General features: G+C 41.9%; 2 pseudogenes; one reads left to right on the top strand and one right to left on the bottom strand.

The window, feature by feature from the left end:
* The first annotated feature begins 6,114 nt into the window (after positions 1–6,114).
* Positions 6,115–6,549, top strand: LOC148017978 (putative phosphoglucomutase, cytoplasmic 1 pseudogene; annotated as a pseudogene).
* Positions 6,550–10,379: 3,830 nt separating this feature from the next.
* On the bottom strand, positions 10,380–10,739 carry LOC148017977 (autophagy-related protein 8C-like pseudogene; annotated as a pseudogene).
* Between the last annotated feature and the right edge of the window lie 12,916 nt (positions 10,740–23,655).

Raw genomic sequence — 23,655 nt, 5'->3', positions numbered from 1 at the left:
TTACCGCTCTTCTGCGAGAGTTTGAAAGCCGATATGATCAGTTGGATGGGACTGAACAACAAGCTTTGGAGATATAGAAAGTGGAGTTATTTTTACAAGCTGGAGATGCTGATTTATAGGAAAAGTTGGATGATCTTTTGGAAGATCAAGCTACTGATTCAGGTTTAAAGACTGAGTGGAGACATGTCATTGATGCTGTGAATGCTCTTGTTAAGAAGCAGCGCAGGAGAGTAAGATTGCATCGAAACACAGGATCAGTTCCTGAAAAATCCTTGGAGACTTCTTCTTCTACCCCTGCTGCAACTTCTTTGCCTAAGCCTACTCCTCCTGCTGTGAATCCACCAGTTCCTGCTGCTCCAGTGCCCTTATCTGTAGATGATGTTATTAAAGGCTTGGCGGATTTGACGATTGAAGCAATCAAAGCTGAAGTTGGTAAGTTAAAGGAGCAACTTATGTCAGTACCTGCTGTAGCGCCTGCTCTAGCGACTGCTTTTCCAACTGGTCAAAGAAAAGGGCGACGATGTATTTGGTGTGATAGTACAGAGCACCAACACTGCAGAGATTGTGATGCTTTTCAGGCAGCACGTAAGAAGAATGTAGTGTTCTGGGGACAAGATGGGAAGATATGGCTGACAGAGACTGGCGCTCCTCTTGACACGAACTTTGGTAAGGGAGGTATAAAGAAGCTTGTTGATGATATGGCTGTGTGATCAGCTTATGTGAGTGTTAGAGGAGATGCTTCAGCTTTTGGAGTCCAGCTTGAGCAGAAATCTGATGGAGACTCTGCTTTATGGTCCTCTGCCTTGGAGATAGCGAGAAGAGGGAAAGTTCAGGCATCTACTATGACTTGTGTGGGCTCCAGCATCCGAGGAGAAACAGGATGGGATTCTCCTGTTGATAGGTATTCTATTTTTGCTTATATGGCTAAAACGCAGGGTTTAGATGCCATGGTTGAGGAAAAGAGAAGAAGAGATGAGGAAGGTCCTAGCTCCTCCAAAAAGACTAGAGGGGGTGACTTTGTTTCACCACCTGTTACAGCTCCACCTATGTCAAATTCTCCAGCTCAAACAGGTTCTGATCAACCAATGGGAGCCAAGTTGAAAGAAAAGAGGCAACCAAGAAAAGAGCCAGGATTCAAGCTTTTGTCAGATCTTGAAATGCAAACGGATATGAGTAAGATTTTTCATGAAAGAATTTTGAATAGTGAAGTTACTTTTACTCTTGGAGAAGCTCTTGGGATTGCTAGAAGAGAAATACAGGATCAGATGCAAGATCTTTTGCGAAGGAAACGACATGCGATGGAAGGACCTGCTTTACAGGGATTGTGGCATGGAGCTCTTGGGGAAGAGCATGATAATGCAGTGATGGTTGAGAATGCTTCTGTTAATCCGCAATTGGAGAAAATAGTGCAGCCTATGTAGTATGAAGATGATGAGACCCCTATTCTCATTCCTCGCAGCCATTTTTCACGAAGTCATTGGGCTAGAGCAACCACTGAGACAGTGGTAAGGATTGGAGAGAAACAAATTCCATTGGTCGCTTTAGTTGATCATGGTTCTGAGATTAATCTTATTGCTCGAGGTGTTTATGAGAGTGGCAAGTGGCCTATGGATGCAGAGCATGGCTGGCGCATGAGAGCCGCCAATAATACTTCTGGTGATATGTATGCTGCTTGTCCAAGTATCAGAATTTCTATTGGTAATGTTGAAGAGGATTATCATTGCTTTGTTCAGGATTCATGCTCTTATCCGATTATTCTTGGACAGCCTTTCATTACAGAAGCAAGAATGGAAACGAAAGTGATGGATGACGGGTCAGCTTATGCGCGGATACGCAATAAAGATGGTATGCGAGCTATTCAGTTTATGACTGTTGGGGTAAATCATCCGAGAAACAGGGACTCCTTGCGTGAGGCACCACTACCTGCGAAGGAGTTGGATTTTCATTAGGTACCGCTGTCTTGCGAGACGCCAGTGGTACAGAGCGGAGAAAAGAGGAGATCTCGCCTCCTGGCAGCCAGTCTTTCTCCAATAATTTTGTTGGTTTTTCTTCAGATAGTTCAGTGAGTTATCAGAAAATTTCAGATTTGTCTAGAGCTGCCAGGCAGTACATTGGCCTAAGGAGAAAGAGTTGAAGAATGCAGGTATTTTGCAAGCAGAAGAGCATGTAGATGGATTGTATGAAGGGATGTCTTATGCAGATACATTGTTTGAGATGAGAGCAATGCTGAAAACTGATGTATGTAAGGGTTCAAAGATCATACCTGTGCAAACCTTGGATATGTTTCAGGAAATTTCTGGTTTTATGCTGCAAACAGAGTTAGAGGCTGAGAAAACTCAGCAAATTGAATTTATGGCTGATCTTGATCAGCTAACAGAATTGCAGAGGGCTGAATCCATTCAGCCAACAGAGTTGAATGCAGAGAAATTTCTGCATACAGAGTTTCAGGATGCATCTATGCAGTCCATAGAGCCGATGGGGGTGAATCCATTCAGCCAACAGAGTTGAATGCAGAAAAATTTCTGCATACAGAGTTTCAGGCTGCACCTATGCAGTCCATAGAGCAAAAGGCTGAAAATTTTCAGTCAATAGAATTGAAAGTTGCTGAAAAATTGCAGAAATTGCAGCAAAGAAAAGAGTGCTTGAGTGATGCCAAGGTTGACACAAAATATAAAACAGTTGATAAGAAGGTTAAGCCGGTTGCAGGCTCGCTTCCTTCTGATAGTGATGAACAGATTGAAAAAGCTATGAAGCAGCCTATGTTGAGGGACCCTGCAAATATTGGACATAAGTTTACAGCTAAAACTCTTGCAGAATTGAAGATTGGAAATGATGAATTTTTGCTTCCAGTGGAAAAAGAATGTTTTAGAGAGATGCTTGGACGTCATGGTAAGGCATTTGCTTTCTTTCCACATGAAATTGGTTGCATTAGTCCTGAATTGGTTGCACCTATGGTCATCTTCACTGTTCCTCATGTACCATGGAATATACGTCCTATACCTGTGCCTAAAGCACACTTGCCAAAGCTGATAGAGTTGCTGAATGAGAAGATTAAAATGGGGATTTTGGAACCCTCTTCTGCACCCTATTCTAACAGGGGGTTTACTATACCAAAGAAGAATGGTACTTTGAGATTTATTCAGGATATGCAGCCCGTGAACAAAGTGACAATCAGGAATGTGGGAACACGTCCAGTTGTGGATGAATTTGCTGAGGCTTTTGCAGGACGAGCCATCTATTCTCTAGGTGACTTGTATTCAGGTTATGATCAGTTTCAGCTTGCCTTGGAAAGCAGGGATATTACTACTATGCGGACACCTATTGGTCTTGTGAGGATGTGTACCTTGCCTCAAGGTGCCACAAACTCAGTTGCTCATATGATGAATGCTATGCACAGAGTTTTACGAGACTATATTCCGCAGTATACCATGCCTTTTCTAGATGATGTGCCTATTAAGGGAAGAAGAAAAGAATGAAAGTCTTGATTTGCGTGGATGTAGACAGTTTGTGGCTGACCACTTGATTGCTTGTGAGAAAATATTGACACGATTAGAGGAGGTAAATTTGACACTTTCAGGGCTGAAATCTGTCTTTGGTGTTAATGAAGTCATCATAGTTGGGCATATGGTTGGATATTATGGCAAAAAGCCTTCTCCTGCAAAGGTGGATGCCATAAACATGATTATAGAGTATTGCTCGACTACTTCAGAGGTGCGGAGATTTGTGGGAGCTTGTGTATTTTACATGATTTGGATTCCTCATTTTGCTCATATAGCAGATGTTCTCTATCAGCTGCTTCGAAAGGGGCATAAATTTCATTGGGATGAGAAGCATTCAAAAGCCATGCGTAAGCTCAAGAAGCTGTTGCAATCAGCTCCTACTCTACGCAAGGCGGATTATCAGTGTGGACGGCCGATCATGTTGACAGTTGATACTAGCCCTATTGGCATAGGTTGGGCTGTGGGACAGGATGATGCTGATGGAAATAGATATGCTATCCGCTTTGGAGCTAAAGTTCTTAATGAGCGACAGAGGAGATATCCGCAGATTAAAAGAGAGTTGTGGGGAGTAGTCACTGCACTGAAGTGTGACAAAGGGTATTTTATTGGAGCTTCAGTTATTGTGGAAACAGATTGTTTGCCTTTGCTTGGCATGATTACTAGTTGTTTGACTCTAGATATAGCGATGCTTCGATGGATTGCCTATATCAAATCATTGAATCCAGAATTTCGACACATAGCAGGGAAAGATAATCCAGTTGCTGACATGCTATCTAGAGCGAGATATGAGGATGAGGAGTCAATGCTTGCAGAAGATGATGAGATAGATTTTGCTGCTTCTGTCCTTGTTCATGATTGTCATGTATCTATTGTTGAAGCCTTTATTGAAGAACTTTATGTTGATGAGTGGCTGCAAATTGGACAGTATCTAAGTTCATTGACTCGAAGAGCTGATTGGACAGATGATGAATTCAAGAAAATCAGAAGGAAGGCTTATGGGTATTTCTTGAAAGATGGTTTTCTTTGGAAGCATCCAAAGAAGAGAGGAGGCTTGCCCTTGAGAGTAGTTTGTGATGTAGCGATGCAAATACAGATTATGCGAGAGTTTCATGAGAGCTCATGGGCTGGACATAGAGGTGTGTGGGCTACCTATGAGAAAATCAAAGAAAGATACTGGTGGAAAGGGATGTATAAAGATCTTTCTCACTTTGTAGACACTTGCAGGGACTGCCAGCTTTACTCTTTAGTGCGACATCGTGATGAGTTGCATCCGACTTATCCACTATGTATGCATTATAAGTGGGTAGTAGACTTGGTTACTTTGCCAGTGGGACTTTGGCAGATGAGATATCTTGTCTAATTGGCTAGGGAGGATCTTACAAACTATGTTGAAGGCAGATCTTTGCGGACGAAGACCACCACTACAGTATGTAAATTCTTGTTGGAAGAAATATTTTGCAGGTATGGATGTATAGGCAAGATTATAGCTGATCGTGGAGAGCTAGATGCAGATGAGGCTAGAGAATTCTTCTCACGGCTTGGGATTAAATTGGCTCTTACTACTGCCTATAATCCAGAGGGAAATGGCAAAAGTGAAAGAGGACATCCGCCAATAGTTAAAGCATTAGCAAAAGCTTGTAGAGGTCGGATTGGAGATTGGCCAAGATTCCTACCTTTTGCATTATGGGCTGATCGCTCTACACATAGTGTGACTACTGGATACATGCCTGCGGAGTTGATATATGGGCAAAAACCTGTCATGCCTACTGAAATTTGTGCTCTCACTTGGAGTGTTCTTCCGTGGCATGAGAATTTATCAAGGGAAGAGCTGCTAGCCCTTCGGATTTGTCAACTAGAAAGAAGGACAGAAGATGTGCAGCTAGCAATTGATCGTTTGAAGGCAGCCCATCTCAGAAATAAGGACAGGTTTGATTTGAGGCATCGCTTGAGGCCTAGAGCCATAAAAGAAGGAGATTGGGTTCTAGTCTACGACAGTAGTCTAGAAAATCAGCATAGTAGCATGAGAAAAATGGTTCAAAGATGGTTTGGACCGTATGAAGTGAAGTAGGTTTTTGACAATGGTACCTACGAGCTGGTTGAATTAGATGGAACAGTATTGAGGGTGCCTATTGCTGGAAAACGAGTCAAGATTTTCAAGAGAAGAGAAGATGAAGAATATGCACTTGAAGCATTGACAGAAGAAGAGCAGGTAGAAGAAAGACAAGCAGAAGAAACAGAGAACATAGATGATGAAGCTGATGGAGAAACATGTCTACTAGAAATAGATGATGGACTTGACTTGTTTGTGGATTTGAATGATCCTGGATAGTTGGCACATCCGGAGGATGCGCAGGTTCAGAGGGGGTGGATGTCGTGCTGCTGCGCATTCGAGTCGTATACACCTCCATTTCTTTTGTTGTGCATTTGTGTTATTTTCTGCGTGTGATTCATTGTTTGTGTGAAGCATTTCGATAATCTGCATCCAGTGTACATATTCCCTTAGTGCATGTGTATGATTTTGTTTGGATGCATGATGTGTGTGTATTAGAGAAATATGAAAAACTGATGCCAAAGGATCTTTGTCCTGTTGCTATTTGTTCTAGTTTCGTGTGCAATGACAGTCTTTAAGGTCACCACATGCCACACATCTCGATATGAAGGTCAAAAACCAGGAACTTCAGGGTTGAGGAAAAAGGTTACTGTTTTCAAGCAACCAAATTATCTACACAACTTTGTGCAAGCAACAATCAATGCACTACCTGCTGAAAAAGTAAAAGGGTCGACAATTGTTGTCTCTGGTGACGGCCGATACTTTTCGAAAGAAGTGATTCAGATCATAATAAAGATTGCTGCAACAAATGGTGTGAGCCAAGTGTGGGTTGGGCAAAATGGGCTGCTGTCAACACCAGCTGTTTCAGCTGTCATCAGGAACAGAGCTGATTTTAATGGTGAAAAAGCTTATGGTGCTTTCATTTTGACTGCAAGTCACAATCCAGGTGGTCCTCATGAGGACTTTGGAATAAAATACAATACTGAAAATGGTTTTTGATTTCGATGGCTAAAAATGATGCTGAGAGGCTCTATTTTCTCCTTGGATATTTTTGGCACTGTGACACGCAGTGAACAAGAAAGGAAAAACTAAAAACAGAGGGCCGTCTGTGAATCGGAAGGGAATATGCAGGTTGAAGGTGGAGGATAGGTTTTTTCGCAATGTCCCAGAGCAGTCTCAGTCTGACGTAAAAGGGTGCCGGCCCTGAGCAGCTTTATGAACCATAACCAGACTGTACTCTTGACGGCCTAAAACACGAACTTGATTTCCTATCTATCAAATTCAAGAAGAATGAATGCATCAGTCATGTCCCAGAACGATACTCGCCTTCTTCTCATGACTTCTGTCATCACGAGGTGTGTTGGATATGGAGTTTGGGGACAAACCAATTCGTCAAGCTCTTGCAATCATTGAGCATGATAAGAGCTATCGACTGATGCAAACGAGATCAAGACATGCTGATAAGAGCTCTCGACTAATGCAGATGAAATCAAGACATGCTGCTTCGTTTTGTACGGAGGACATTACAGTGTTATGAGAGCAGCTTGGCCGTTGGGCATGTTCCACGTTCTCAGAGGCATAGAAGGAGGAACAATGATAACGCAGAATTGAAGAAAAGCCGATGACAAACACTATAAAAGAGGAATAACGAGAGCTTGCAAATGATGATGAAGGAGGAGGAAAGCAAAAATCGGAAGATAATGGAAAAAGGGGAAATTACGGGGGGGAAACTGTGAGGAGCCGCCTGTGGGAAAAAAGACAAAGGGGATGGTTTTCGATGGAGAGGACGGAGACTAATTCTAACGGGTGTTGTCTGTCAATCGGATGGAAAAAGCAGCCCTTTCTATCAAATTCAAGAAGGTTGGCAATGTGTATGCACAATTCCGGGAGGAAGATGACGAAAGGCAACAACAACTGGTCTCGGCACAAAGAAAGAGATAATGCAAACAATCAATGGGAGCATCTTGTCCTTTTTCTTGCCAATGCTTAATCACGCCATGCAACACCTGAAGTAAACAATCTGATTAAGTCTGCTATGAAGGAGATAGACAGTTCCAATGAAGTTCTGCTCCAGTGATACCAGCATTTTGATGTGTTCTAGCCGAGCTATTGGATGATGAAAGAACGGACAGTCTTGAAGATAGCGAGGAAGCTTCATTGGCGGTTAGCAGAGAAATCGATGGTTATATCCAATTCAGAAAACAACGTCTAAATTCTGGTGTTTTGATGTCACAGAGTAAGAAATGCAGATTGAGGTTTTGGGCTCTAAAGCTCTCATGAAAAAGGGACTTCTTGATTCAAATTCCAGAGGGAGACATACTCCTAATCAATTCCAAACTGGAAGCTTTGTCCGTGATGATTGCGCATCGAGCATTCCATGAGATTCGCAGACTTTGAGAAATCATCTGCAGATTTTGAAACCTGAAAGTATGGTTGGCATAGGTGCTTAGGGTCTTCATCATGAAAAGAGCCTTTCAATATTGAACAGAAGTAGAAGCTGTTCTGTCACAAATTGCAGCAGGAGCAACTAATTTCCACAGTCACAGTAGGATACAACGGCTACATATGCCTTGAACTTTTAGCTGTGACATTTCCCTTTTCTTTAGCCATGAATCCATTCAACATAAGATGGAATTTGTGATACTATACAGCTTGCAATTAGCTTTGCTGGTGGCTACATAATAGGAGTTTTTTGCCAATGTCTCACAACTAGCTGTCAATCTTGTGTCATTCCTAAACAACTCAAAGGATGAACAACTTGTTGTAACTGCTTTTCATGTACGAAAGAGGTGATCACTACAATAAATGCTGAATTGAAGAACAGGGCAACTGCCATGAATGAACATGCTAAAGTGAAGAATGTTTTTCTTCCTAGTGCAACTGTCAACATACACCTGAATGGAAACAGTTTATGATAAACTTCAGTTTATTCTGAACATGAACTTCTTGTAACTCATTTGACAAGGAATATAGTGAACTTTGGCATCAAATTTTTGAGTTCTTCTTGTTAGTCTCTTCCATTGCTGTACCTTGAACCCCGTGTTCTGCAGCCCTTGCGTGAACTCTACGACAACGCGCAGCCATGTCCTCCACTAACTTCTTCATTCCACCTTTACCAAAGTTAGTAGCAAGTGGAGCTCCTGTCTCAGTCAACCAAATCTTACCATCTTGCCCCCAATATACCAAATTCTGCCTCCTTGCATCCTGGAAAGATTCACAATCCCTGCAATGCTGATGCTCCATACTATCACACCAAATACATCTCGGATCTCTCCTAGGTGCATTAGGAGCATTCCTAGGTGCAGTAGGAGCGCTAGAAGAAGCAGTAGGCGCAGTCGAAGCAAACTGCTCCTTCAACTTTCCCACCAACTCCGCTTTGACTGACTCCAGTGTCAAATCTGTGATGCCTTTGATTATGTCATCAAGAGAGGTAGGCACCGATGGAGTGGATGGTTTTGGAGCAGAAGGTGTAGGCATCGGTCGCGGAACAGGAGGAATAGGTGGAGTGGAAATAGTAGGCACTGGCATAGGCCAAGAAACTGGCTGAGGAGGAGAAGAAATAACAGGGATAGAAGTAGGCATAGGAGCTGATGATGGTGTAGGTGGCATGGAACCATTCTGTAGGCGAGTCTTCCATATCCTCCTCTTGGTCAAAGTCGAGACTGCATCGTGAGCATCCTGCCAATCAGTTTTAAGACCCATAGGCTTCGTGCGATCCTCAAGAAGCTCACCCAATTCTTCTTGAAGAGCAGGATCTGCAGCTTGCAAGAAAAGGTCAACTTTTTCAACATCCAATGCTCTTTGTTCAATGGCATCAAGCTGACTATACCTCTCTTCGAATTCTCGAATCAACTCCGAAGCAGCGAGACCTTTGTTTGGCATGTAGACCCACTCTCGGAATGACCGCCGAGTAGCCATACCAAAGTCCTCAAGGAAGTATTCTTCTTTCAAGGCCTTCTTAAAATCTTGCCAATGTGTATTTTGAATAAAAAGATCAGTCACTTTTGTCCTCAAAGTAGGTGTGACAAGACGAAGGAAGTACTTACTCATAAGTCCAGCTGGAACTCTGAAAAACCCCATCTTGATCTCATATGTCTTCAAATATGCTGAAACATTACGCCCGTCAAATAGCTTTTTCTCATTCTCAACTGCTTCAATAGCCTTAGTCGCGCTGTTTGCATTATCCTGCTCCGAATAGGGTTGCCTTTGCTGAGACAACTGCTGTTGATGCAATTGTTGCTGCTGCTGCATATACAATTGTGTTTGTTGATTTTGGAGCTGCATATACATGGACATATTCTGCAAAATCTGCTTTAGATCCTCCGTTGAAGTACTTGACGCAGCAGTCATTGATGGAGTTGAAGTAGAGGCAGCTAGAATTGTAGAAGAAGCTGAAATAGAGGCTGAAGTATCTCCCATCCTGAAATTTCTGCGATGCTTTCACGTCGGGTTCACCAAAGATGTCGAAGGGTTTCGAAAGCAAAGTCGCAACTTCAGAAGTCCTTCATAAATTTCAGGATAGAAGATCCATCATGCAAGTAAGCAAGATGAGAAAATGATGCCAAGTCTTTGTTTAACTTCTATTAATAACAAAACAAGGGTTCAAGATGAAGAAATCGGTTCATTCAGTTCATCCTCCCCGAATCCAGGAAAGAAAATAGAAAATCCATTAACTCTTTATCTTCCATCGTTGTTCTATCCTTTGCAATTTTCCCTTGATAAGTTTTGGACTTATGGGTGATGATAAGAATTCAAGAATATGCTGTTATGTTATGATTCCAATGTCCTGCGAACACCCTCATCATTGTATGTTCTTCATATGTACAGTTTCAGCACAACCCAAAGGTGTTCTCTCCACTGTATGTAACTTAAAGAAAGCCATCCTCATCTTTGTGCTCCTCATAGATAGGCGACATAATTGCAGCAGTAGGCGGAAGAACATTGTCTACAAGGATGAAGATTGCTTTCTCTGCATTTAATTTGATCCTCTTCCGAATAACATAGACAAATTGATCAACAATAAGGTCAACTGGTACAAGGTACTTCTTCTTATTTATGTCTGGAATGTCACTTCTTTCAGCTTTCTCAACTATTACAGGAATCCTGTAAGGATACTTCTCACGAATCCTAGAGGCTTGAGTTTTCCTCTTCTCTAGATCATATTCCTCTTTAAAAGAGCTCTAGGCCATTTCACTCGGCCACTTCTTTGCACAGATAACATCTGATGATGACACAAATTTTTTTTTTTTAACTGATATCCTGCTGAGAATATTGAGAAGTATGATTCCAATGAAATGTTTTACAAGATGGGGTATTACACATCCTATAGGCAGTCCCTCAGGAATCCGCATTGCACGCATTCTTGTGGAGATGTTCAAACTGAGTCTGCCAGATGTTCGGTGGTTTGTGGTTTCTGATGACGACACAATGGCAAAAAGGGAAGGTGTGAATCTGTGATACTCCTTCCCGACGATTGATCAGTAAGAATAAAAGTGTTATCAGGACATGGCAATTTGCATGGGCGGTGGCGTGTGCAGTATCGCTCCCTCCAAAATCCTGTGCGATTCGTATCTTTCCGTTTAGCTATGGCGGCCAATCTCTGGGAGACTCCCAAACGAAGGCTTCCAATTCCACTTCAAACATCACAGCAACGAAGCAACTAATTGTTTTGTCTTCCCTTCTCAGAATTCCTCCAATATCCGATCAATCTGCAAATTTCTTTCCTGTTGCTACAAACGATTTTCACGACTGAACCTTCATCCTAAACATATACCTTTAGAATTTGTTCTCTGCATGTGTTTCATCACTTGTCTTTCCACACTCTATTGTAGTCGTTAAAGCAAACATTGTTCCAATCTATCCTCCCTCAAGGAAAATGCAGCTACAAGTGACCACAAGAATTCAGTTGAAGCATTGGTGATGGTGTCTTAATCCCTCCACTCATCGCAGCGCAAAAGCAGTACAGCTCCTCTTCCTCAAAACGTTTTTCTGGAACCTTGCACTCTATCGATGATCTAAAAAAGATCTGAACCCTTCTTCTTTCCTGCATTCCATCTTCTGGTCCGAGAATACCTCCACTTGGATGCGTTAGTACTCCATTTCTTCCCTCCTTATCTCCTCAATCCCCTTCCCAGAGAAATCTTTCTTCCCCACAACGATTCCTCTTCCGTTTCCAGCTATTTTTTTCCTCGTCTGGCATGCAGAGTACCATTTATTTTCCTCTCTGATTGAAAAAGCTCCCTTCCCTGTTTTTCCTGCGTGTTTTTCCTCTTCCCCCTTCCTCTATTTTTCTCATCATTCGTCTATTTTCTTCCTCTGTTCCCGTAATCGTCTCCTTTTGGGCTCTCCTCTAATTAGCCACAGAGTATCATTTTCCCCCCCCCCCCCCCTTTCCGATTCAAAACAAAGCTCTTTCCTTGCAAAGCTTACACGTGTTTTTCCATAATCGAAAACCGTGTGATAAATGCCCATAAAAACATCTCCAAGAATCCATAGAGGCCTTGAAGAAACATCCAGACCCATAAATACACTAACACATTACATTTCATTACCCTCTCCAACTTTCAAGATATACTACTCAAGCGTAAGATCAAAATGTTTCCCTCCTATTGTAAAGGTCACTGTGAGCATGGAAAAAACTTGATCACACTCCACAACACTCTCTCCATTCAGATTTGGAAGGCATTCGCACATCTTGCTAGGATACGCTTTGATAAGCTCTCCAGACTCATCATGATCAATTGGTTCTGTGCCCATACTACTGCCATTTCACACATAGAACATCCAGTTGTAGATGTTAGAAACATCCTCACGAAGCCCATAATCGACATATCTTGAAATAAGTGTAGCCATGAGATTGCATCTCGAGTTACCAGTCTACCAAAACTCCTTGTTCTTCTTCGTCTTCAGCATAAAATAAAAGAGCAAACATAACAACTAAGTATGTACAAAGTATCAAATCACACACACGACTTTTGGGTGGTTTACACACCTCGAATGCGCAGCAATACGACATCGCAATCCTCGTTCGTCCCCCATTGCTCCAATCTGAAACAGCAAGGTGCAACTTTTTCCATGCTTCGTACTTCTCTGGTTGTTTTATTGGTATATTGCCTTCCTCATCTCAAGGTGGAGATAAAAACTTCCTAGCCTTGGGTCCACCAAAGCATGGTTTACAAGGAACATTTCCACTCTTCCCCAATTTTTTCTCGTCCTTTTTTATTTCTACTTGGCCTCCGTGCAATCCAACTTTAGAGAGGACTTGTTCTACCTTCTTGCATGTAGCATCAGATTCTGACACGGGCTGCATCTTGTATGCAAAGCATATATATTCATATACTAGCTTCTCAATTATTCTAACCAAACAATGCAATGTGCAAAAGTGAACCCTTGTTAGTGGTATTTCCAAAATAGGGCGCCAGTTTGGATCCACTGGAATTAGCATTCCATTTCTCATGACTTTCTGATCACGTGTCGAAGGAGCACCCTGTTGTCCTGCCTTGGCAAGCCATTCTTTCTTTCCATCTTTCCCTTTCTTCCTAGTTTGCATGCAGTATATGCATGGAAATTTTGCATTTGCTGCATTTGATAAACCAAACATACACTTCAATGTTTTTAAATCACCTGCAAGATGCCATTCAACTTGATAGTCCCCAAACCCCTCAACGTGTAAAACTGCTCCATTATTTTGCTGTTGAATAACACTGGGTATATTAGTGAGGTTAAAAGAAACTTTAAGTACTTCATGGTCCTCCTTTGGTACTTCAAATGCTGCAAGCCACCATATTTCATTCTTCGATTGTACACTGAAGTATAAATTATGTTTTTCATCGATGTTGGGATCCAATGCTCGATTCATAAGTGTTATACTCACACGCTCAAGTTTTTGCCCCTTGATAATCTCACTCTCATCAAGTTTGAGGACAAACTTAAGCTTGCCTCTACATTCTTCCATAGACATATTGTAAAACTTGACCATAGCAATCTGAACCCTACATATATCCAATACAAAGTTGTTGGATGCACTCAATACAAAGGCAACTTCTTTGGAACCATACTTCAATATGTGTGTGTGTTCCAGATGCGTAGGCTCACCAATTAGTTCTAAAACTTTCTCATTTAGTTGTTTTCGAGCCTTCTTCACGTGAAATGGTTTTGGCAGAGGCATTACTCGCTTAGTATTGAAGACTTGCTTAAAACCTGTATCCAATTGTTGATAGAGCATACTATATGACTTAGAACTCATTCCCACCTTGTCACAAAATCCCTGAGCATCTGTAGCAGTAAACAAGTTGCTCACATCCCTAAGACGTTCACTAGCAACACCATCCACAATGTCCCTGAATTTACGATTTTCCAATGCATTTTTGACCATATTCTTGCTAAGGACTGTGGCAATAGTATCATTCTCTACATGAGGAAACATATTTCTCATTGTAGTAGATTGAGCATATATCCGTCTATGATATTGTCCACTTCCTTTGGCTAATTGGCCAATTGGTTTAACGGATCGGATACGCTGACGTGCCTCTTTGGTTTTTAAAGTGGGCCCAATCTCCAAAGTTTTTGTGAGCTTCCTCTCTATGTTTCGATTCTCCTTCTCCAAGTCATTGACTTTAGATTGTAAGTCCATATTCTGCACGTGTGTAGCATGCATAGCATCTTCAATGACAGACATTTCTTGTTGTAGGTTCTGGTTCTCTCTATCCTTCTCAGCCAATAATCTATCCTTTTCCATCAAAGACTGCATATTCCCTTGTAATCTTGTCTGCATATTTGTCAAGGTTTGATGAGCCCCTGCTAATCCTTGTGTGACAAGTCTGCATGTGTATCCATACAATCCTTCATTGCCTTCACAAGCAAACTTTACAAATGATGTAAGCCCTTCAAATTGTGGTGGCCTTCGAGTGAGTGGATCGGGTGGATAAATGCACCCATCAACCCAAAGGTCCACATTTTTTTTCCCTGCATTTCTTTCTTGTTGCATCCTGCATCTTATTGCATCATCTCTTTCCATAGTTCTTTTGAACATTGGTGCATATTCATCCTCCAATTGAAAGTGAATATCTCTCTTTCTCTTGGTACATCCTGCACCCGCATTCTGCAAAAAAAAAAGTATGCAAATGTTAACTTGGATTAACATTCAAATCGCAGAACTACACCCCTTTCATTCACTATATCTATGTTTTTTTTAAAACCCAGTTGGTTCTTGTCTCTTTCTCTTGCTTTCAGTCTTGATAGACCCTAATTAACCCCTAATCAGCCTGTAATCTTGGCTTTTAATCTACCTCTAATTAGCATCAAATCTTATCTTCTGTTCTATCCAAAATATTCTCTCTCTCTCTCTCTTTCTCTCTCTCTCTCTCTCTCAACAAAAATTCATCAAGGAAACCCTAAACACATTCATACTGAAGCTTGGCTAGTGGAAAACAATAACATCATCTTATCTTCTACCCTAATTTACTATCTGTCACTCAATCACTTATTTTCTTTGTTCATCTCACACAGTCCTCTCTGTCCCCCCCTTCTCCCCTCCTCTCTCTCTCTGTCCCCCTCTCTCTCTCTCTCTCCCCCTCTCTCTCTCTCTATGAATTGATGCTTAAGGACTGAACAACAATTGAGAAGAATAATAACATCACAAAGATTAAAAAAATAAAGATACCTCCATTATCACTGGATTGCTTGTAGTATAGACTGTTGAAGATGGAGATTTCTTACTGCATATTTCTGAAGAGGAAGATGGCTTGTAGCAGGGTAGAGTGTGTTGTAGATAGAGATTCTTTGATTTCAACAAATGGTATCAAAACTACTCCTCAATGCTGCTTCAGAAGAACTCGTATGCAAGAAACCATATTCTGGAGGGAAAGAGAAGAATGCACAAAATTTGGGACAAAACTAGAGCTTTTTGAGGAAATGAAAAAATGCCCAGAAATTGGTATATACTTGTCCAAAAAAGATGAAAATTTACAAGGAAACTCTCGAGTCAAAAAGGTGTCTTTGGGTAAAAAAATAATCTTAAAATATGATGTGTACGTCATTTTATATCGTTTTTTAACTTCCGCCCTTTTAAGAAGCGAGAATGAGAATGATTGAAAAGTCATGAGGGCACTAAAGAGGGCATTAAAGAGTCATGAGGGCATTAAAGAATGATGGGCTACGTTTTTAGAAAAAATAGAATTGTATTTTTTTAGTTATGAGGATTTTGAGAAAAAGTGACCTTATCCTGCAGTTTGGGAATAAAATAATAGGTGAAATCTATTGAAAACACAAAAATGAGATTTGCTTGATTGTAGAAGATCTCTTTTTATAATATTATTTTGGAATCTCTTTTTAGAGAGAGAGAGGCGAGAGAAACCCCTTAAGGGGCAAAAAAGAGAGTCCATATTTCTCCTAATGCTTGATAGTCAGACAGTGTCTGAATCATCGAGAACTGGCGATTCAAGCCTTTCTTGTGTAGAGCAGCATGGACTATTGCCCTTTCAAACTCTGCTTCCATGGTCGGATCTTCTTCTTCTTCTTCTTCGCACATTTGCCTATTGGCAACGCAGGCGGTTTTTCCTTTGCCTCGGGTAGCGGCTCCTTGACCATGGCCCATTTCTTGGAAAGGTGCTTGGCGATGTCCTCCACCAAGCTTGGGACATTGCCTCTTAAAGTGATTGGGCTCGTTGCAGTGGAAACAATGGAGGTCTTGGCCATTGCTTTGAGTAGGAACAAAGTTGTTGACGTTATTAGTCCTTGCTTTCTTTCTTTATCCTTGATTATGACCTTGAACTCTCTTCATTTGAGGCCCAAATACTCCTCTGTTCGGGTCATTATAAGACTAGGTTTTGTTACCCCTTGGTCTAGATTGCACCTCCTGAATTATAGGCATAGCTCGAATGAGTGCGTCCTGAAGATCTGATGGATGCATAGATTCGAGACAGGTATTTACTGGGGGACTTAAACCATCAAAAAATTTGGACACCTGTTGTGTCATGTCCATCTGTGGTGCATACTTTAAAAGTGGGACGAATTTAGAGTAGTATGCATCAAGGGTGAGTCCTAGCTGTTTTAGCTCGTAGAACTCATTCATTTTCTGTGTGCGATATGCAGGTGGTAGGTATCTTCCCTGCACGGCTTTCTTCAACTTCTCCCAGGTAACGGATCCTTCTGCGATCCCTTGATCCCTGCACCATTGCTTCCACCAAAGCCTGGCTTCGCCAGTGAGCTTTAGCTTGGCGAGTGTAGCTTAATTGGCGGGTGCAGTACCGACCGCTTCGAAGTAATCCTCCATGGATTCAATCCAAATTTCAGTATCTGCTTGAACGGAACTACCTCTCCCATCAAATTCGGGCGCCTTAATCTTCTTGAGAAGAAACTTCTTCTCTTGGATTACAACAGTACTTGATGTAGGAGGCGAACTAGGAACCTGTACCTGGGGTTGTGCTTGGATAAAGGTTTCTTAATGTTATTACATGATAATCGTTATTGATTTATATTACATCTCCAATTCCGCTATCAACCAAGCAATCTAACCACTTAACTTTTTATAAATTCTAATGCACAATCAGACATTGATAAAAAGGAAGTCTTATTTGCATTTATATGGGCATAGCCCCTTTCAGAATACAACATTTCTTGCGATGATAAGCCAACTCACTACAACATATACATGCTATAATGACGTTTTCTTTATATATAAAAAATATCCCTATCGTCGATATTAGCGTCACTACAAAACCATCGCTATTTGCCTCGCTATTTTTGTCGTGCTATTTAGCGACACTAATACCGACAAAATTAGCAACGAAAATAGCTACAGTTACAGAGGAATTTCTGATGCTAATACCAATGATTGCAGAATTATTTTTTGACATTGATACCGACGATTGCAGAGAATAAATTTTTTTTGTGGCAGAGCTGCAGATATAGCCCTGCCACAGTTAGAGCCACACAGAGCTAAGAGACAATTCCTGCTGTCAAAGAAGTTAGAAATCGATCCCAAATAATGACAAGACTTTGCAAACAAGTACTTTCATGACATTAATTAACACAAATGTGCACTGCATTGATAAAGAAAATAACAAAACTTAAATTGAGAAGTGCTACTGCGACAAAGCAAATATGGAGTCATGCTACAACATAGAAGTCCGAATCATATACACTTTGCTATTACATATGGAGAATAGAGGCCATAAGGCCTTAGATAATACAAGATGGGGAGTAATCCTACGTAGCCTAATATGCTCTCTACGACTCATCCGCATCAGAAAACTCCTCTCGCTGTAGTGGCATATCGAAGGGAGTCTGCAACAACAAATACATATATAATTGTGAGTACCAAATACAAACTGACATATAATGACAGATTTCTCAAATTAGAAATGATATTTATTACTACTTACCGGTCCCCCACGAACATAGAGCTTCTCGATCAGGGCACTCAAGCCATGCTTCTCCCCGTATGTCACCTCTAGTGCAGTCGGGTCGCGATTCATAAAACCTTGCTGTGGCACACAAACATTGAAAAACAACGTACTTGAGATTCATGTTCGAAATACATACATCAACATGGATGTCATTAAATTAGAGTACTCTACCCTATTAATACTTACGAAATTTGCTAGGAATGTTGCGTGGCCACCGCTACCATGGTGATGCACCGATCTTGTGTCCAAGCACACCTTTGCTGCATCCTTCTGCTACTTCCACTTGTCTGGAGTGGATGTCGCCTCATCCTGGAGATTAATCCAGTCCTCTGTATCCAACCACTCCCGCTTTGATTTGCCCTGCTTGACTGCTTCGTGTGCATCAGACCGCCTATGCGACTGATAGTCACGCATACGCGTCATCATCCACCCTCTCAAAAATCTATCATTGCTAGAGGGCTGAGGGAACTCTCGATACAATGTATCGATTATGTACTCCTTGTTGGCATCTGGGATCTCCTTCCACTTGTTTGTAATGTTGTGCCGAAATACTTGTTGGCACAACTCATGTATCCTAGAGATGACAGCTTTTCCATCATCATTCATGTATAAATGGCCAAAGGCCTTATCTATGAGATACGAGTAACCTGCAAGATTTTGCAACAGGGTACTTTCATGACATTAATACAAATGTGTCAAACACAACTTGAATTGATAAGTGCTACTACGAAAAAAGATGCGAAAATACATACCTGGAAGAGTGGGTTTCGTGTACTTCTTGTCGGGCCGTGGGGGTGATCGGTGGGGTGCGTGAAGGAGTGGAAGCAGTAGACGTTTACCCGCCACCGCCAGTGAAAGATGGTGTCGACTCCTTGGTGGCAGTGTGAGTGGGAGAGACTGCATCTGTATACCCACAATAGGAGCTACCTCCTCCTCGACTACGTGACTCTAAAGCAAAGCGAGACCTGCGACTGTGTCTACTGGAGACCGAAGCATCGGACCTTCTGCCGATCGTGCTGAGGTGGAACGGGAAAGCTGTGCATCGGCTCTATCTCTGACCCGTGCTAGCTGCTCCGATGAGAAACGCGCTAGCATTGCGTCAATGTTGTCATCTGTAAAATCCCGACTCATCTTGTCGTCCGTGCCCAAATCCTAAACCTGCATATACAAGGAAAAATAAGTCAATTAGATAATGAATTGCAAGACATAATACAACTAAGACTTAATTTGCAAGATTTTATTTTAAAATAATAAAAAAATAGATAATACAAAACACCATACTCCAAAAATATACAAACTCTCCTAACCGATTTGCACAAAGTGGCATTGCTGTAGTGGGAGGAACGTTTTGATCGAGTCACTTTTGTTTAGGGTTTCACAATCTCATCTTGACATAGCTCAGTATACACTGGGAGATCTATACAAAATTCTCCACAAAATGAGGACTCTGCTTCATTTTCAAAAAACACATTCTCTATCTCCATAGGTGAGATGTCTTGGCCGTCCTCCAGGCGGTTCATCCTAGTTTCTTGTATGCCTTCTGTCATTGCCACTATTAAAGGTGTCTCTTCTATGATCGGTATGGGGGTTCTGGCAAACATGGGGATAGATGTCATGGGAATGACATACCACCATTGAGGTTGTTGCAGATTAGGGAAAAAGACGACCTGATCCAGATTACGATTAGTATAAAAGTCCACTTTGAGATTGCTACAGCGCGTCAAGTATTAGGGACTCTCACCTGCTCACAGTGATTTGGCAAAACAAATGTATCACTCAAATCGGTCCACTTCTTCGTTGAGTCAATCTCAACAAAGCCACTTGGCCCTCGCCGAACAATTGCACCTACTCCTTCGAGAGTAACCTTGAACCATTGCACATCAAATATGCTCACGGAGAAACTTCGATAGTCCACTGCAAGGATACTCTGTAAACATCCGAAATACTCCATCTCTGCAACTACATGGTTTGGATCTGTGGCACGTCATCAGCTTTCCTACTCAAATGTTGCCATCACTCCACAGTCCATTGTCGAGCGTAACTTATCGATGTGCTCTACTTTGAAATGTCGTCCATGTGACCATGCTGCACTATGGACCTTATACTGGGAGAAGAACAAGTATATTTGTTGCGATTTGCAATATAGATTGTAATTTCTTGGGATTGCATACCTTGGGATTGCATCCATACCTTGGGATTTCATCCACGTGAGAAGTCCCACTCTTCTTCAGTAACTGTTTCTCCATCTTGAGATGCTTTGGTTAGGGCCTCATGTAGCCATCTAGTGGACATGAGTAGAGGCATCTCCTCTAAGCCCTTCAGATATCGAATGGGCCGTTGCCGCATACTCCGTCGAAAGTTAGATCTTACAGACTCTCGCTCAACTCGAGCATCCTCATACCTTTGTAGCCACTTCTCCATGGTAGCGCTATGTAGCATACAAAATCGGTTCACCTTGGACTCCATGGATGCGTCCATCTTCTTCTCTATTCCGTTTCCCACTAGGACATCTCCATTCAGATGATCATCCTCCTTAAGTGACCATATCAAGCCTTTGTCCCGGTCCACAATTGACAACCACTCAGAAATATACACCAAGGCCTCCGACACTAACCAACCTTCAGCCATGCTACCCTCAGGACGAGCCCATTGTCACACAAATCCCTTTAAGGTCTTCATGAACCGTTCAAGGAAAAACATCCATCGACTATGGACTGGACCTGCAACCTGCAATTCATCTACAATATGCACTAGAAGATGGGTTTGTATCGTGAGCATGCTAGTGGGAAGATACTTCTCCAAAAGACAAGGAGTCTCTACTGCCATGCATTTCGCGGATTCAATCAATGATGTGTGAATCTCTTTTTGGGAGACAAACTGAACCAATTCGGACAATTTGTAAATGGCTGTCCGTACCTTCGATGTCAGAGACGCCGCGATTGCGATCGACAATACGAACTGTGAAAACCATGTAATTAATATTGTGTATAAACAAATGGAGATTCTGAAATCTAATATGCAGAATCATGCCATACGTAGCCTCATACCGTACATACCTGACACATCTTATGCCAATCATGGGATTTGAGTCCTGTCAGTTGGTCATCCTTTGTGAATGCTGTCTTGAGAGAACGCATTAGGCCAGTCGGCGTGCGAAAGGACTTGATGTTTACCTTTACTCATCGCACTTCATTGCCAGACAAAACCCAAGGAGTGCGGGGCAATTGCACTCGACTGTCAACGCCACTTACAGGCCAATATGGTTCCATCTTTCCCACTACTTTCAAATCCATCCTCGCTCCTAGTGTGTCTCGCTGCCCAGTGAGGTGGTCTGTAACGTGTCCACTAGAACCATTCAGGACACGTCTTAGCAGTCCATCGGAAAGGATGTCTAGAAAACTCCGCCCGGCACTCCCATGGATTGTTACGGGTTTTGCAATCAACGCATAGTTTTTGATAAAGATCCTATACCATCCTATCAAGCCAAGAAAACTACGTATCTCTTTGACAGATACTGGTATTGGCCATTCAAGCACAACTCTGACTTTGGCTGGATCTACTGATATTCCTTCTGATGATACTATGAATCCTAGATATTCAATCTGACGTTTGAAGAATGCACACTTCTTCATTTTTGCATACAGCTTATGAGACCTCATTGTCTCCAAAACAATCCGTAGTTGAGGTTCATGATCTTCTTCCTGTTTAGAATAGACTAAAATGTCGTCGAAGAAGACAAGTACGAAATCATCAAGATATGGCCTAAAAATATCCTGCATTAACCTATTGAAAGTGGCAGGTGCATTTGTAAGTCCGAATGACATAACCAAGAATTCAAAGTGCCCATATCTTGTATTGAAGGCCGTTTTTGGAATATCCTCATCCTTGATCCTAATTTGATAGTAGCCTGATCTGAGATCAATTTTGGAAAAGATCTTTGCATCTTGAAGGCGATCAAAAAGCTCATCTATTCTAGGAATATGATATTTGTTCTTGACTATTGATTGATTCAACCCACGGTAATTAATACATAGTCGAAGTGTTCCATCTTCTTTTTCTGGAATAGGACTGGAGCTCCCCATGGTGAATTGCTAGGCCGGATGTAACCTTGGTTTTAACAGTTGCTTGAGTTGTTCCTTCAACTCAATTGCTTCCGATATAGACATACTATAGGTTCCCTTCTCAATTGGCACAGCTCCTATTACTGGCTTGATCTCAAGATCTACTTCTCTTTAAAGCGGAAGTTCTGTTAACTCTTCAGAACTACGTCCATGTATTCCTTCAGCCAAGTGACCAATTTACTTTACTACTTTTATCAATATTCATAGTCAAGACAATCGGGAAAAAGTTTTATTCCATTCATATCAACATAGCCCTTTCGGGGCACAATTATTTCTTGGGCCGATGGAACAAGTTAATACATTAACTCGAGGAGAATAAGATATTATTGCATTCAGCTACAGGAACTGAGTAGTAGTACGGATTGGGGTCATTGATCTTCAGGAATCGGTAGTTCATTGGAAGATTAGGGTATCTTTTCCTTTGATATCCATTCTTCTCACGACGCCCCAAAACCTTGATTCGGTCGGCAGGGATTCTTTGAATTACTTCTCCGTACACATACTTATTCTGGTTAACCCTTCGACCTCCAACCTGTAGGGTCGCGTTTGCGTGAGCCTCAATAAAAACGAACAGCTTTACGATCTTCAAATCCTCCATCCACTTGATTCTCTTCAAGTTAATTTGAAGGTACGCAGGTTGATAGGCAGTTATGTAATAGATCCCTGTAACACCCATCCATCTCCATTCCACGTACACAAGTGATGGATTGTAAATGCGATCTAGGATGTTCATCATCTCAACCCTTTGTCGATAATCCGTGGAATGCATCGCGGTCATAAACATGACTCGGAACACTAAGAACTTGTTCCATGCTTCATAATTCTGGAAGACAGCAATCAAAGTAAGGAAATGTTTGGGACACAACATTTGCTTTACTTCTTTTTATTAAAATTTCCTAAAAACAAATCCTTTGTTGGTTCGCTCTGATACCAACTGTAACGTGTCCACTAGAACCATTCAGGACACGTCTTAGCAGTCCATCGGAAAGGATGTCTAGAAAACTCCGCCCGGCACTCCCATGGAATGTTACGGGTTTTGCAATCTAGGTCTTCCCGAGTCTGCCACGTAGCGGAAGTATCCTGGCCGTTCCCACTTAGGATCGACCTGAATTTGGGTTTCCCTGTTTGGTCATTAGCTAGCAACAACTAGCGTCAGACCCGAGCGAACTACTTTACGCAGAAACGCCAGGTTTGAAGCGGATTCATGCTGCACTTGGTTCAAGGAGAATGGGAAACAGGAGGGATGCAAGGCTCGACCTCTCTGCCAAAAGGCATAGTCCCATTCCGTTCCCCTAAAACAGCCTGAATCGGGTAATCGGTACTTCCAAGTCATCGTTCTCATTACTTGTTTCAGTGATGTTGATCAACCTTCTGTTCGTCGAAGACTTTGAGAAAAGTTCCTGGCTAACCGGGACCACCCATCCATAGGATGGACCCATGGTCCATCCTCCGCACTTTCCTCGGTTTGTTTTAGTTATGTAATTACCTACCACATTAGTTTGACATATACAAACAGCTTCCTTGATTAGCCCTGTTAAGCACTGGTTCCTTCACGTAATCTTATCACAGGACATAAA

This window comes from Lygodium microphyllum, chromosome 21, assembly GCF_053477565.2.
Source record: "Lygodium microphyllum isolate KBCC chromosome 21, Lygodium_microphyllum_v1.1.10, whole genome shotgun sequence".
NCBI classification, from domain to species: domain Eukaryota; kingdom Viridiplantae; phylum Streptophyta; class Polypodiopsida; order Schizaeales; family Lygodiaceae; genus Lygodium; species Lygodium microphyllum.
The sequence above is the reverse complement of the archived record's forward strand: the minus strand, read 5'-3'. Positions and strand labels throughout refer to the sequence as shown.